This window comes from Protopterus annectens, chromosome 10.part0 (assembly GCF_019279795.1).
Source record: "Protopterus annectens isolate FY-2018-M chromosome 10.part0, PAN1.0, whole genome shotgun sequence".
NCBI classification, from domain to species: domain Eukaryota; kingdom Metazoa; phylum Chordata; order Ceratodontiformes; family Protopteridae; genus Protopterus; species Protopterus annectens.
Window position 1 is genome coordinate 1,279,419,084 of NC_056744.1, and position 16,748 is coordinate 1,279,435,831.

Consider the following 16,748-nt stretch of genomic DNA (forward strand, 5'->3'; position numbering starts at 1 on the left):
CAGGGGGTAATAGTTTTACCCCTCTATGTTTCCATTAATCATACTTTCAACAAGAACTTGGCTGACAACTCCAACCTAAGCTAATCATCAGAATGTGCTGTTAACTGTAATAATCTTCAACCCCCCCCAAAAAAAAATCTTGTGACACAGAAATAACATATTGATTTCAATTGTTTTACTATACAACAGTATTCAACTCTTGAGATATCAAAGCCTACCTGGAAGCTTCTCCTTGGACATGCTTTCTGTCCCTGACACTGTTGCACTGACATCTAGTAATGCTGTTCTGTACTTTCCTGGGAGCTGCCTGAATCCCTCACTGTGGCCAGGAACTCTTCATTCAGTGTTAGTGGTGGCTCCATAGCAGGCTCTCCCCCCTAGTAACATTTGGTTATGGCCCACTGCATCTGCTCTTCTCTGTGCAGATGCGATCACGTCATTGGCCCTAAGGTGCACCTGCTCATATGCCTGCCATGGCCACCCATGGCATTCACATCATCCACAGTCTGCTGCCAAATTTGCATTTTGCATGCCATACCTCCCCATCCCCTTTCAAGCAGGAAGGCACCATGTTTCCTAAAGGCATCCACTATCACCTGATTTTCAGCATCAGTGAAGGGTAGTCTCCATGGATTGACATGACTGCATGGCATACTCCAAGGTGTTGTAAAAGACAACAGAAGGATAATTCACATAAGTGTCACATAACTACAAAATAACTGTTCTCGGATAAAACAGAAAAGGTAGCCTCTCACCGACTGGAGAAACATAAAACAGTCTATAGATGTGAACTATGAACAACAGGCTGGATGCAAAAAAAAAGGAGAGTAATAATAGCAACGGGTCCCCTTCAGATGATAGAACTTTTAAAAGCTCGATTTTCATATGGCCGAGACCATATGATTGAACTAGTAAAAGTTTGAATAGTCTGAATGAAGATCGCTATACAGCATGGAATGGGAAGAGTTCCCTTTTCTGCAATGTAGTGTGATCTCGTAGTTGGTATATTTAAATAGTGGAGGGTGTGGGGGGTGCAGGGGGGCTTGCCCCCCTGTTCCAAATGTTTTTTTTTTTTTTGGTTTTATTTTTTTTTTACATGTTCGAACTTTTAAATATTTGATCATATGCTCTCGGCCATATGAAAGTGAAACATTTGAAAGTGTGAGCATGTATAGTAGACCCACAGCAACATATCCTTGTTTGGGCCATAACAGTAATGTAGCTTTGCTCCCCACCAAAAGAACAGGGAAATTACATATTTTCTTAACACTCCATCTTTGAAATGCTAAAAGTGTTATCTAAGGAACTGTCCCTGAAAGATTTATACATACTTATTACAGAGCATTCCATTTTCACATATTGTCAATCATGTATACCTGTGAAATGCCTTAACAAACATGCTCATGGCATCAGTACACTTCTAATTAATGCTTACAGATAACTGTAAAAGCCTTTGCTTCAGATTTTAATTAATTACATTCCAGCATATACAGTATGTAGCTGACAAAATATGATTATACCTCCTGAAGTACAATAATCCTCTGTGCAGATGTATCCCTAAAAAATAGCATATGTTCAGTTTTCTCCACATAAACAACTCTCCTCACCATCAGTTTGCCTAGCTACACAGTTGCCTTTGTATATGGTATAGATGCAGGGCTGTTAGCACAGTGAAGATGCAAATGAGGTGTGAACTGATTAGACTTGCAGAATCTCAAATACTTGGATCCTTGCAGGAGATATAAACATAGTGCAGGCACTCCTTCAGTCTTTGTTTTTAATGGATTGCAACTGTGAACGATTACTGGTTGGGAAAAGGAAAACACAACGGTACTACAGGCTGCCTTACATCCAGTCGATGTATCAGTTTAGATCTACAAAGTGTTAGATGTAAAGTTGGAAATGTACGTAAGCAGCACACAATTATCAGGTTATGTTTCTTAACACCCAACCTGCCCTTCATTTGTTGGCAACTGTGTATGATATTATTTCCAGTTAATACCCTCATACATTTTAAGCTCAATGACATAGAATGGCTTACAGATGTCATGTTTCAGATTACTGGTAAGATAACTAAAGAATGGCCAACAAAGACAGAGAGGCACGACAGAGTTGTGTATTTTCAAGCAACAATCATAACAGTTTGTGTGATCACTAGGTGCACTACACCCAAAAATAATATATGTACAAATAGCACTTGCATGGTTTCATCTTACTGTAGATTATGTTGCAGTTGGTTATGTGCAGAATGATTTCAATTCCTTACTGTAAATCTGTGTGTGTGGCAAAGAAGGATAAGGAACCCATCTTGTGTGTGAAGGTTCTTTGGAATGAGAGTTCAAATCCAGACCTATATAGACATATCTTATGTGTCATTTTCTAGTATGCATGTCATAGACTGATTTTCCTCATTTGAACTATTATCCCTTTTTCCTTTTTCCTTTTTCTGTCTTGTTTTTTTTCTTTTAATTTTTTGGGCCAGTGTTTGCGTGATGCGGTGCTTAGTGCAATCACAGGAATGGAGGAAATGAATGGCAGGCTTGGCTGTGCTTATCTAGTTTGTGCAAAGCATTGCAGCATGCAAACTGGACAACTGGACCAAATAGGAAACAGACCAGACACAGACAGCCAAAAATAGAAACCAGATACATTAAATTAATTCTATTGGGCACCGTGCAAACCCACTAAGCAGCATTATGAGATGGTTAACAGAGAGAATTTAAGAATATTAGTAAATTAGGGAATGTCATGTAACCAGGCCTGTGGCAGCAGGTGTAAGTGAAGGGTAGGAGTACAGATGGTACTGGGTTTTAGTATATGGTGTGCAACTTTTTTTTTACTGCTGTGACACTGCAGTTTATAGCAATGAACTGAAATATGAACAAGTGTTATTTCATCTTTCTTGTGGCAACAGGTGTAAGTGTAGGACTTCCAAACACATGATCCTGGGTTGTAATACAGTACATTCCATACAATTTTACAGTTGTTCCACTTCCCATTTTAGTCACTTTCAGTTATAACAGTTTAGATAGTGGAGCTGATATTAATTATATGTATGTATGAGGGATATGTCACTATTACTGTGTTATTGACACATGACTGAGGGTATATTGTGTACAATATTTCTGTAAGTATAATTCTATCTGGACTTGCATGGCCTTCATATTTGCCTAAGACACATGCACAACTGCCTCTATATCCAAGAACCTTGTCAGGTCATACACATACATGTGTAACAACTCATACTGTTACCTATACATATCTAGGATTCTGAGTAGGGCTGAGCATAACTTCTTCTGTGGAAAAGATGGAAAATCAATGCTGTATAAGAACATGTTTTGTCCCTTATGCCTAGATTTGAATCCTGCAGTGTAAAAATCAATTTTCTCAGTGTATAAAGGTAAAAAATGTCTCAGGTCATTACATTTATGCCCCCAGTGCATGTCTGCAAACCTAATTCACCTAACAGTTACCTTCCAATTTCCAATATATATTTCCAGGCTACACTGGTAGACACCCCTCAAACTAAGGTCAAGTGTCAGATTAACCTTCCAGTTGCAATTATTTCATTCCTCAGTGCTTGGCACTGCTGCTTCCCACTTACCATCATGCAAATCAGGTGTGAGAACTCCAGTAAACACTATAACTGGAATTGGCGGGAAAGCATCAGTCTCCATTGCCCTAGATCTACTAGTAGACATGGTTGACATAAGTGGGGAAGATGCCAGGTTTAGGACACAGAGGTGGAGTGTCCAGGCTCCAGGCTATTTATTGGACTCCTAGTAAAGGTCTGTAGTCAAAGGCTTCCACAGGGGAACTATTCTGGCTCTCAGTACAAGTCTGAGGCATAGAATAGTTTAGCATAGGCTGTAGTAAGTGCCACTGGTATCCTGCACACTGGAGAACAATGTAGGCATCATTTTTATGACCTACAGATGAGGAAGAGGGATACTTTCAACCATTGGTTGGATGAATTTAGGACTACTGACATCCTACAACTGTGTAAGTATAAACTAAAGAGAGCACTTGTAAGACTTAGAAAGCTGAATATAGGTAAGACTAGTATGGATAACGGTTCTCTGCTCTGGTCTGTTTTTAACCCAGCTGCCAGTGATTGGACATTCAATGTCCAGGCCAATGGGGCTAGATTGGAAAGACTGAGAGAAGCAAGTGGTATGTATGCAGCAGAAGAGAAGTATTGTAGTATTAAATGTTAAAGATAGCTTTTTTGCATAAAATCAAGCTTTTATAGAGTTGTATCAAACTTAGCATGCATATCCTATCTGTAAAAGCAAGTATGCATGCTTTAGTCTGTAGCACAAACAAATGGTAAGAGTCCAATATTATACTTTAGTCAGAGGTTGTGTGTTCAAATACCACAATTCTGAACTATACAACACTGTTATTTCTTCAATAATATTTACATTAAATTGAAATGTCTACACCAGTGGCACAAATGCACTGTGGTAAACTGTAATTAGTATAATTGGAACACGCGTATGTGAATATATGCGCAGTTCAAGGATTACTTGCAGCAACCTGTAGTATAGTGTGTATCTGTTAGGAAGCATATTTAAATGTAAAACTTAAGATAATAGGGTTGTATAATTGTATTAATGCATTGTATGTCACATATGGTACTAATCTTATCTCTTTTTGTTCTCACCCCAACCCTTATCTGTCTTTTTTATTTTCTTTATTTTTATTTTATTTATTTATTTATTTATGCATTTATTTATTTATTATTTTAATTATGTGTCACCAAAATGGGTGTATGTTATCCACATGTATCTCATCACTAAATGCCCCACAGCACAGCAGAGTAGGCCAGCCTTAGTGAAGCAGCCTGCTCCTGCTCTACTGGCTCCAGCACCTATGTCCAGCATGTCTGGGAGTCAACCTGGTAGAACTGGCTCTGTTTACTCTACACTACCTGCACCTTCAGGTAGTCCTGCCCCAGAGGCTGATCCAGTGGTACCCTCCGGGAGCAGTGGCAGAGGTGGTGATTTCATCACCCGCAGCGAGTTGCCAAGGATGGTGCTTATGTATGGCTCGCCATTGGTGCATGCCTATGCTGGAAGGAGAGGCTGCTCTCCATCATGTTTTGGAAGAGGATGAGGAGGAAATGCCAAACACACCAGCCACCAGAGGAGTAAGTTGACAGTGATGACAGCCCAATGGGTGAGGAATCAATTCTCACTGTCTCCAAGCATGATGGCCATAGGCTCGGGTTGTCCCCACCTTCACCCCAGTCATAGTTCCCCCAAACGTTTGTGTCCATCACCATCCCTGTCTCTTGTCTTCTTTGTCTTGTATGTTTGCAGTTCCTTACCTCCTCAGCTTAACTGACCCAGGCATACCTCTGTCTCTTCTCGAACATTCCTCTCTTTCAAATAAAAAATAAATGAGCACCTGCCTCACAAAAAAAAAAAAAGATCCCATACATAGCTCTCCATTTTGCACATGTGTCATCTTAACACACTTAATTTGGTCCAATTGGCTATACAACATGATTGCTTTGTGGTCTTCCCTCTCTTTGGAGGTGACAGTCCAAATTCAGTTAATATTCTGCAGATATTTTCAGTTTACACTGTTAAAGAAATGGATAGCTATGATTATTTCCTACCTCCCTCCTGCACATTCCTGTCCTGCATTTCCTTTGTTCTTCCCCCTGCTTGCTCCCCATTTCAGCACTTTCCTCTCTGTCCCATTTTCACCACTTTAATCTGGTCAAAAAGTAGAATCACACTCAACACACATAAGTTGCTGAAAAAGCAATGGATTCCATCACATTTTAGGGTCTATGTTTGCACAGAGGTGCACATCATGCACCAATGTGCAGCAACAGTGAGTGGTGGCAAACTGCTGTGGTTACCTTTGTGCAATGCTGCTTAACCCTGCTGCAGTATGCCAACACACAGCAACACAGGTACTAAAAAGAATTCATGTCAGTGCATTATCAAGGTTTAAATATAAGTATTTAAAATTATTAGATACACCTGGATTTGAATCCAGTACCATCTGGACCCAAAAAGGAATGTGTCAGTGCATTTATATGTGCTGCCACAAAGCCACTTAAGAAGTAGGTGTGTTTCACAAGTTCAAAACTAACTGTCAGACTTTAGCAATGCAGTTCACATTTGCACACTGTGTAGCTATGCGCAAATGTGTATTTTGCATGTGCACACAGTTTGCCAGCCATCACACAAACCCGCTGCTCACCGCACTATTGAAATGTAAATATTATGTATTACTCCTGTTTACTGTACATTTCCTGTCTATGACATTAAATTACATGTGGAAACATTACAAACTGAAGGTCCTATCTAACAATATGTCACATATTTACAATACAGCCCTGTGTTGTCACCCCCAAGAACTGCAACCTTAGTGTGTCAGCATGTTTTCCATACATATATCACCTACACTACAGAAAATAATACCACATGTTGTGTAACACAGAATGCATTTCAATCTGGTAACATGCAGAACTACAGCTATTGACCCATAAGCCTAAAAATTCTTATCTGCAAGGCTAGGGAAGGAAGCAACATGGACCTTATTCACAGGAACATAGGTGACCTTCAACACACTTGACTTGATCCATTTTGTTTAGTCAAGGGTAGATCTTGCTTATTGAACCTTCTGTACTTCTTTGATACTGACCCCAAAGAACTGGATGAGGGATAACAGGACATAGCACCTATGTTGAGTTATCCAAGGCCTTTGACACTATCCCCCATTCATGTTTCATAGTGAAGATCTCCCATATGGGAATTAAGCTATACAGTACTAGATGGATAGCAAACTGGCTCACCAACAGTACAAACATTCTGAAAGTTGGGGACTGTACCTCATCCACTACCCCACTTACCAGTAGGATAGCACAAGAATCTGTGCTGGGCCCTCAATTGTTTGGAAACTACTTCCCTGAAGTTCAGGCAATAGTAGATGGTCTGTGGTTTACCAATTTTGTAAATGACTGCTAACTGGATGGACTCATATAGAGTCCCTCAATGATGGAAGCATATAACAGAAGCGGCTGACACTGACAAATGACTAGTACCAAACTCACGGATTGAACCTTAAAGAAAATAATACCTCATTGTCCCCTTTGGAAATGAAGTATCCCTGTTAATTATGTTATACATACTACCCCTCTTAGCTCAAACACAGTGTTGTGAGACAAGGGAACACATATTGATAGCAATCTACACTTTCATCACTATGTGTCCATAGTGGTGAAACACATATTCTGCACTGAGCATCTCATACATATAGACATCGCATCCAAGATGAGGGAGGTCATAGCTCTTCTGTACTCTATCCTTATCAGACCACTAATTAAGTACAATGCTCCCTTTTGTCTGTACCTCAGCAGACACATGCAACAATTGTAGAAAATACGAAGCTTTGTTACTGGGAGAATCCAGGGCCTCCAAACATGACATATATGTAAAGACTGAAAGACCTGTCACTGTACTCAGAATCTTGCAGGCTGCTGAGAGGTGATGTATGCCTGGCCTACAGAGCAGTCACAGACCCTGCCCTACTGGAAATGCTGGACATCTGTAAATGAAATGGGAAAGAATAACTTGCTCCAGGGTTCTTAGCCTAGCCTGTGACATAAACAGAACATGCTGCAGTGATAGATATATCCCCCTGAAGTTGACACTCATCTGTAATAGGCTCCCACTGCATATGAAGCACTGCTCCTTAATGACCCTGTTCAAGCGCAAGCCTGACAACTGGTTGAGTGATTGTAAATTCACCTCTAGGGTGGCACCTTTGTCCATCATGGACAGGGCTATTTGGTGCTGCTCACAAAATCATTCTGCTTACAATGACCATGTAAGTATACTTAATAAGAGTATTTGTGTTTTTATACAGCTAGGCTTGTAAATACCCTAGGGCCATTATGCTAGTAGCCTCCTATGAACCTATGATGATATCAGCCTATGCAGTTCTCCCAATATATTGTCTTCCACATGACCTGCTGATCTCATCTACTATAAGTTGACCTGCACTATTGTAAATGTCAGACTTGTGCCATGGCACTTGCATAAAGTACTGTGTTCTGTAGTTTATGTAGTTAGGTAGGGGTTCTTTTCTGACTGCAGCCATGTGTGTGTGTGTGTGTGTGTGTGTGTGTGTGTGTGTGTGTGTGTGTGTGTGTGTGTGTGTGTGTTTAGATAGAAGACCAGAAGTATGTATCCTACAGTTACTGCTCCAGTACAATGGATTAACAGTACTTTGATACTTACATATGCCTACACGTCCATGTCATGCAGACCTCCCAACATCTTCTCTCCCACATGGTCTGCTGATGTCATCTACTGTAATTTGACCTGCACTCATGAAAAAGTCAGACGTACTGTGGCACTTGTGTAAAGTACTGTGTTCTGTAGTCTATGTACCTTAGATAGTAGGGGTTCTATTCTCACTACAGTCAGCTCAGTGTCTGTGTGTGCTCTTGTTTGACATTACAGAGATAATTTAAACCAGCATGTGGGACACTGTTATTTCCATATTTTCCTCAGCAGACACTGGTGATATCATCAGCTATAAAGTATTGTCTGAGACATTCCATGTCAGACTTGCACTGTGGTGCTTGCATAAAGTATTGAGTTCTGTAGCCTGTATACTTAGATAGGTAGGGGTCTCACTATGTCAACTAGGTGTGTGTGTGTGTGTGTGTGTGTGTGTGTGTGTGTGTGTGTGTGTGTGTGTGTGTGTGTGTGTGTCAGTCATATCTCTCAACTTTACAGATTTTAGCAGAATGTCCAGATTTCTTCCTCATATTTTTGGTCTGCTCCTCAGAGAAAATTTTGGTTTTCTGGCAAATCACTGAGAATTGAAGGCAGAAAATAATGAAAAACATTTGAATTATAGGCTTCACACTCTTCAGAAAATTCATGCTAATGCAACATTTGCTATTCTGTCAACTTTCTATGTTTGTAAGAGCAATATTTCAAAATTGTCTCTATTTTTGGTCTTTTGCCCCTACTAAATATGGCTTTGTCCATATTTCTCCATCATAGGTGTGTGTGTGTGTGTGTGTGTGTGTGTGTGTGTGTGTGTGTGTGTGTGTGTGTGTGTGTGTGTGTGTGTGTGTGTGTGTGTGTGTGTGTGTGTGCTTTTGCTTGACATTACAGAGAACATTTTACACCAGCATATGGGACACTGTTCTTACTATATTCTCCTCATGATACACTGGTTTTGTCATCAGCTATATCAGATTTGTGGATATGCAGTACTCCCACTAGGGCAGAGTCAGAGACTGGCCTGTAGGCCAAGCATATGTCATCTCATCCTATGTGAGACAGATTATAGGGCAGTCTCTGACTCTGCCCTGGTGGGAGTACTGCACTAACATCTGTTGACATGATACTAGGGATTCTTATTGGTTAGGCTTACATAGGCCCCAGGGCCATTAGCCTAGTACACACTTATGAACCTATGAACATGGCTTTTAATCTATCCACATACATTATGGCATGGTTAATAGGCCCTGTGTTTTCTTGATGAGAAAGCCCTATGCTTTCTCCAGCTGCTGCAGGTGTCTGGTGAGGTACATACAAAAGAGAGCATTATACTTCATTAGTGTTTTGATGAGGTTTGAGTACAGTGTTGTCATACAATCTTAAAATCTGAATACAATGGCATTACTTATGATGTGTAAAACACAGGCTTTCAAAACCAGTGGGGAGACTTGGTGGTCGAAGATCAGATTGCTATCTGCATGTGCTCCCAGTGCTTGCATCACTGGGTTTCAGCATAGTAGGACTGTTGTCAATGCTATGATTAACATGGAATTCCACTTTTCAGATGGACAACATAAAAAGACACATTTCTGAATTTATTTCTAGATTGTGCACCTTTGTCACCAATCATTTGTCTGTGTTACCTCCTCCTGTATAATAAGTGAAGGAAACCCAGTAAACTAAGGATAAACGTCCACCTTGGTTCAGACAAATCACAAATGTAAGCAGCAAAAAAAACAACAAGGACCAAGACAGCTAAAACCATACATTTATGCTTTACAGTTAAATTTATGGTTCTAGCTGTCTTGGTCCTTGTTGTTTTATTCCTCCTGTACTATGTTATCATCTTTGGTGGACACAATAATTGCACCCAGTATGCAAGAATCAGCAAACGTGGCAAGCCAAAGGCCATATACTTTAGCCTGAACTTTTGAGAAATAGAGTCTAAACAGTGAAGGGCCAAGGACAGATCCCTGGGCTTTGACAGTGGGTACAGCTCTACTGGTACAGGTTGATTCATCATCCTTCACTGTATGTGTTTTTTTCTGAGCTAATTGGATACCCATCTACTGATATAAGGATTAATCCCCAGCTGGGAGGTTTCTCAATGATATCTGCATGAAAGATTGTGTCAAAACCCTAGGCCAGATCACAATAGGTAGTATGCACTGTCTTACCTTCATCTAGGCCTATCACTTGGAATCAATGGGCTGTGATAACATCACAAATATCCTATGGCATGACTCAGGACATACACCTTCCTGACACAGTTGAATACACACTTCAGCACACCCTCCACATGGGCTATGTTCCTATAGAAGGGTATACATCAATATGCATCCATCTGAATAGGGGGAACAGCACTAGATACATGTATGTATAGAGATATCCTGACTCTCCTCAGCTGTGAGATAGACCAACATGTCATCATGGACCTCTTCTAAATGGACACTAGTAATATTCCAGCTGTGTGCAACAGATCTGTGTGAGTTGTTACTGCTACATCATGTCTGTTACATTTGATAAATGTCCTCAAAGAGGTCAAGGGGATGCATGATGACAACAGTATCATCTTGTGGAACTTGACCAAGCCAAAGCATTTGACACAAATCCACATTGAGTTATTCAGTCAACACTGTCATATGTGGCCATAAACAGCTATATCACCAACTGAGTAGACCAGCGTATCATATACATGATATCTCACTATGCTGACATGTGTGAAGTGATGTATATCTCAGTTCCAGTTATCAGGTTCTTACATCAGGCCTGTCTGCTAGGCCCTTTCCAGTCCAGTTATTTAAGTGATGGACATCACAGATGATATGCACATCCTGTGTCCAAACAGCTGCCTGAAGGACTACAGATTGTGGGCAATTATTGACTCCAACTGTGATACTAGTGTAATACATACAGTACAACACACAACAAAGATTGCAGCCAAAGCAATGACAACACCTGCAATGACAAGAAAACATGGGGGGGGCAAACACACAACCAAAATATTACAGGGACATTATGCCATATAATCAGAGCAGTAGGTATGTGACCCATGTCCTGGGGTAGATGGTAAGTGGTCACAGTGCTGAAGACTCCCTTGAATATAACACAAGTACTGGGTATGTGAAGATATATCCACATCAGAGGCCATAATGCTTTCATAGTTTCCAGCCTTCATCACACCAATACCTGAGTACAATGCAGCCTTCTTCACATATCTATACATGTTCCAGTGATGAGTAACTGAAGTGTACCACTGTTGTCACAGTGAGCTGTCACACAGCTTATTGTCCATACCTAGGTATTTTATGTGTGAAATATACATGGCTGTCTGATGGTGCGGAACACCACTCAAGTTGTTACACCAGATGCATGTGTGATCCTGTTCTGCTGATGCACACACTACATGCATAGGTGTTTGACAACATTAATGGCATGGACATCATTCGTGACAATGTGGATTGTGCTATATATGTATATATATATATATATATATATATATATATATATATATATATATATATATATATATATATATATATATATATATATATATATATATATATATATATATATATATATATATATATATATATATAAATATGCACACCACTCAACTCGCCTGCATTGCTCATAATGTCGCACACAGGTATAGCAGTGTCCCTCCTAACACCTCCAGCAGATGTTACAGTGCCAGGACAGTGTGCATGGTTACCCTCATTGAGTGTGGCTGTATCATAATAGTTGTTCACATGTATTTGTACAGACTCATCTCTTATCACTCTAAATCACATATATTATGTCAGAGGCATGAGATTACTGGTGGTATTATTCTGGTGTTTCTTGTCTATGATTCTGGTTGGTTCTTTTAATGTTTTCCATGAGCCTTTACCTGTGTCCAACTTGGAGACCTCTGCTGAGACTACACTCATATTCAGGCAAATCACTTTGCACAGATTCACAATATGCACCCTACCCCAATTGTATGTCAGATTCCTGATAGCTGTCCTCTGCATTAGTCATATAAGGATGCTTAGCTCACACAAACATCTTCCCCATTGTTATGTCACCTTGTGTGACAGTCACATAAAACAGATTTTCACTGTGCAGTCCCTATTGTACCATATAGATATGTGATCAAGTGTTGCTGCTACAACCATCTTCCATTGACATACCTTCATCTGCTGTACATTGGGTTGTTTCTCGTGCCCTCTTTCCTTGTGTTCATTCCTACAATTCATTTCTGTGACCCTATTCAATTTGCACACTTCCCCTGAGTGTTCATTTTACGTGTGAGGAATGGGATATCACAATATTCTCCTCTGTAGATACAATGTCCTGTACTGTGTTTGGCCCATATACTTTACATTCATACATTTCAACTGTCCAGATATTCACAGGATGTCCAGATGTGTTCCCTCTCAAATATGTGGCTTTCTGTTATATCTCTGGGATGATCTCAGGACTGATGTGACTTAATATTACATACATCAATTTGAGTGTCATACTTCTAACTCTTTCAGAACATGTACTTCTATCACATTTCTATGAGGCATCTATGTCAAATATGTCCCTATTTCTGGGTAGTTGTCCCTGCATTATGATGGCCTTAGTGCAGATGTGTTGAAGTAAGAGATTGAGAGCTATCTGTGAAGCCCTGGTGATCATTGTGGCATTCTGCAAAAAACTTCCGACTGTACATGCTCTGCTTTAAACACAAGTGCTATCCATGTTTGCTTATGGGGTTTCCTGGCAACCAACATTGTTGCCAGCCATGAAACCTTGCTTAGACATGATGCACGGCAGGAATATGCATTGTGCGGTGCTACGTGTTGCTGCTCACTGCGCACCACTGTGCATACATGTAAACTCTGTGTAAGCTTCATGTGGAGCCTACACAGAGTTTATTGAATCCTGGGGGTATTCTATTGCCTGTCTTGAATGTCACCACTGTGTTCATTTTTGTCTTGTGTAAATTGTATTTTACAAGTAGTTTTGTCAGTGTGTTTTATTGGGCTCAAACACTGCTAACTTCTACTGAATTCTTTATCTTTGTGAACATCCACTTACTTGTTTTTTAACTTGTGCTAAAATATTCAGTTCTAATTGCTTAATTGTGTCTTTACACACAGTCTTTATCATTCCCAATGCTGGACATAAAACATTATTACATATATGATGAGTACCCACATCACTCTCTTTGTTATCCTTATCATTATCTCTTTGTATCTCTTTTTCACTTCCTCTGTGATTATTTCTTTTTCCATCTCCTTCTTATTCTCTCTCTTTGTATTTTACTCTTTTGTTGTTTTATTTCTGCCATTCTTTATGAAATCTGTCATATTTCCCTATTTCCAAGAGCAATCCTTCTGCACTTCCTTATTAGTCTCTTTGCAAATTTTGCAACTAGCCATAGCTAATTCCTCTTAAATTTGAAAACTTCTCTTGTTTCCAGGTAATCTCTCTATTCATTTCCTATTAGTTTCCATATACACTTCCCTAATAGGTATGCCTAAGTCTTTGCAAGTTTCTCTTTTCTCCAGCTTCTTTTTATTTAGTTGGCCAATTCTACTTTTTTCCTTTGATCCCAATTTGTCCTTTCAATAGTTTTCTCACCAACTAATAATATTTTAAGAACATCATACAGTTTCCTTTAAGTTGCTGTTATTCTTCCTTGTAGTTATGCTACTCCATATTTTACTTCCCCAAAATTCCTTGCCCTATTAACCTATGTCCCAGCAAATATATGCTTTCTCCTTTTTCATTTCTCATCTTAATCACGTCATTGAGCAATGCACAGTTGCAAGATTCTCCATTTCCGTAATCCTTACTTCCTTTCTGTGATAGCTCATTTTGACTTTGCCCACATTCATTATCCATTTTACTCCCATATCCTCTTCAGCATTGATATGCTTATTTTTCCCATTTATACAATCTGATTTATTTAAGCATTCCCACATTTCTTTCTTAACTGACCAACTTAAACTCACATTTTGTATTAGATCAAGCAACAATTGCATATATGAAACATGCCTCATATCTAAGTCCAAGTGACATTTTTTTCACCTTTTCCATTCAAATAGTTTTTCAATTTTTCTTTATCACAATGTTATCTTTCTCTCTGACCATAACACCACAAAATGTTTGACAAATAAAGTACAATTTTTATTTTATAAACTTGCAATGCAAAATCACCATACACAGACAGATCTTTGATACAAATACCAGTAAACCATTGTCTGCCAAAGAGCTTTCATGTTTTATAATTTTGTAATTCACAACATTTTTCAGATGTTTATAATTTTATGAAGTATGTTTTCATAAGATAATATTAGAGAAAAGCTCTCAGGAAGCAAGTAATTTCTGGGCTTAGAAAATTGTGGAAGCATGTGGAAGAATTAGCTGCAGCTGATCGTGATTGAATGAGATAATAGGAACTTAAAAAAACTAATATAAACTTATCATTTGTGTGTCATATAAACTTAAATCAAAAACATAACAAAGCAATGCATAATGTCTAATATTCACTTCACACCTCAGCAACTGTGTTAATCCAAAGTATGTTATTGGCATATCACTGTTGATGACACAGTAACATAAAGAATATGTGAAAGAATGAATAAAAACACAATTATTACTACAAGAATGAAAAGTTTACATTCCCTTAATATGTTTAAGTACTCAAACAAGAGCTGCTTGCGTTTTCCCAAGGATAACACCATATAACATGCAACAGTAGCCTTAAAACCTGAAACAAAACAACCATTTCATAGCAGCAAAATGCAGTGCCAAAATGTTCTAGTTTACCAGTAAGTGATAAATATATCTCTTAAAAGAGCTTTCTTTGAGCTGCATAAACTGCAAATGCCAATCCTTCTGAAAGGACCAGCATCTGCCAGCATTTACCTTTTATGGCAAGCCAGCTTAAGGTAAGCCATGGGAAAGCAAGTCTTCTGATATGCACTGCCCCTTTGAAGAACACCATTAGTGGGCAATGCTACAATACTAAATACACCTAGTAGCTCATATCCAACAGTACTCAACAGCTTTTTTCCCTTTTGACAGTGACATCCATATATTATTTTAACCACAGTTGTTGCCTATGTTTCTACTTTTTCTGTCTGACATTTTCTTTTTTTTCTTCTCCATTCTACTTTCAGAAAGCTGTCATTGTTCATAAAATGCAGACATTACTTATTGCAGATATCTGTAAATTCTAATTTATCACTTCTTCTTCTTCTTTCAGCTGTTCCCGTTAGGGGTCGCCACAGCAGATCAACTGTTTCCATTTCTTCCTGTCCTCTGCATCTTGCTCTGTCACACCAACTGCCTGCATGTCCTCTCTCACCACATCCATAAACCTTATCTTAGGCCTTCCTCTTTTCCTGTTACCTGGCAGCTTCATCCTTAGCATCTTTTTCCCAATATACTCTGCATCCCTCCTCAGCACATGTCCAAACCAATGTAATCTTGCCTCTCTGGCTTTGTCTCCAAACCTCCCAACCTGGGCTGACCCTCTAATATACTTATTCCTAATCCTGTCCATCCTCGTCATACCCAGTGCAAATCTTAACATCTTCAACTCTGCCACATCAAGCTCTGACTCCTGCCTTTTTGTCAAAGCCACTGTCTCCAACCCGTATAACATAGCTGTTCTCACTACCCTCTTGTAGACCTTCCCTTTCACTCTCACTGGTACTCGTCTGTCACAAATCACGCCTGACACTCTTCTCCACCCACTCCATCCTGCCTGTACTCTCTTCTTCACCTCTCTTCCACACTCACCATTACTCTGAACTGTTGATCCTAAGTACTTAAACTCATTCACCTTTGCCACCTCTACTCCCTGCATCCTCACCATTCCTCTGTCCTCCCTCTCATTCACACACATATATTCTGTCTTAGTCCTGCTGACCTTCATTCCTCTTTTCTCCAGAGCATATCTCCACCTTTCCAGTGTCTCCTCCACTTGTTCCCTACTCTCACTACAGATCACAATGTCATCTGCAAACATCATAGTCCACGGGGACTCCTGTCTGATCTCGTCTGTCAACCTATCCATCACCATTGCAAATAAGAAAGGGCTCAGAGCTGATCCTTGAAGTAATCCCACCTCCACCTTAAACGCATCCGTCACTCCCACCACAGACCTCACCACTGTCACACTACCCTCGTACATATCCTGTACCACTCTTACATACTTCTCTGAAACTCCCAACTTCCTCATACAATACCACAACTCCTCTCTAGGCACCCTGTCATATGCTTTCTCTAAATCCACAAAGACAATGCAACTCCTTCTGACCTTCTCTGTACTTCTCCATCAACACTCTCAGAGCAAACATTGCATCTGTAGTTCTCTTTCCTGGCATGAAACCATACTGCTGATTACTAATCATCACCTCCCATCTTAACCTAGCTTCCACTACTCTTTCCCATAACGTCATGCTGTGACTGATCAGTTTAATCCCTCTGTAGTTACTA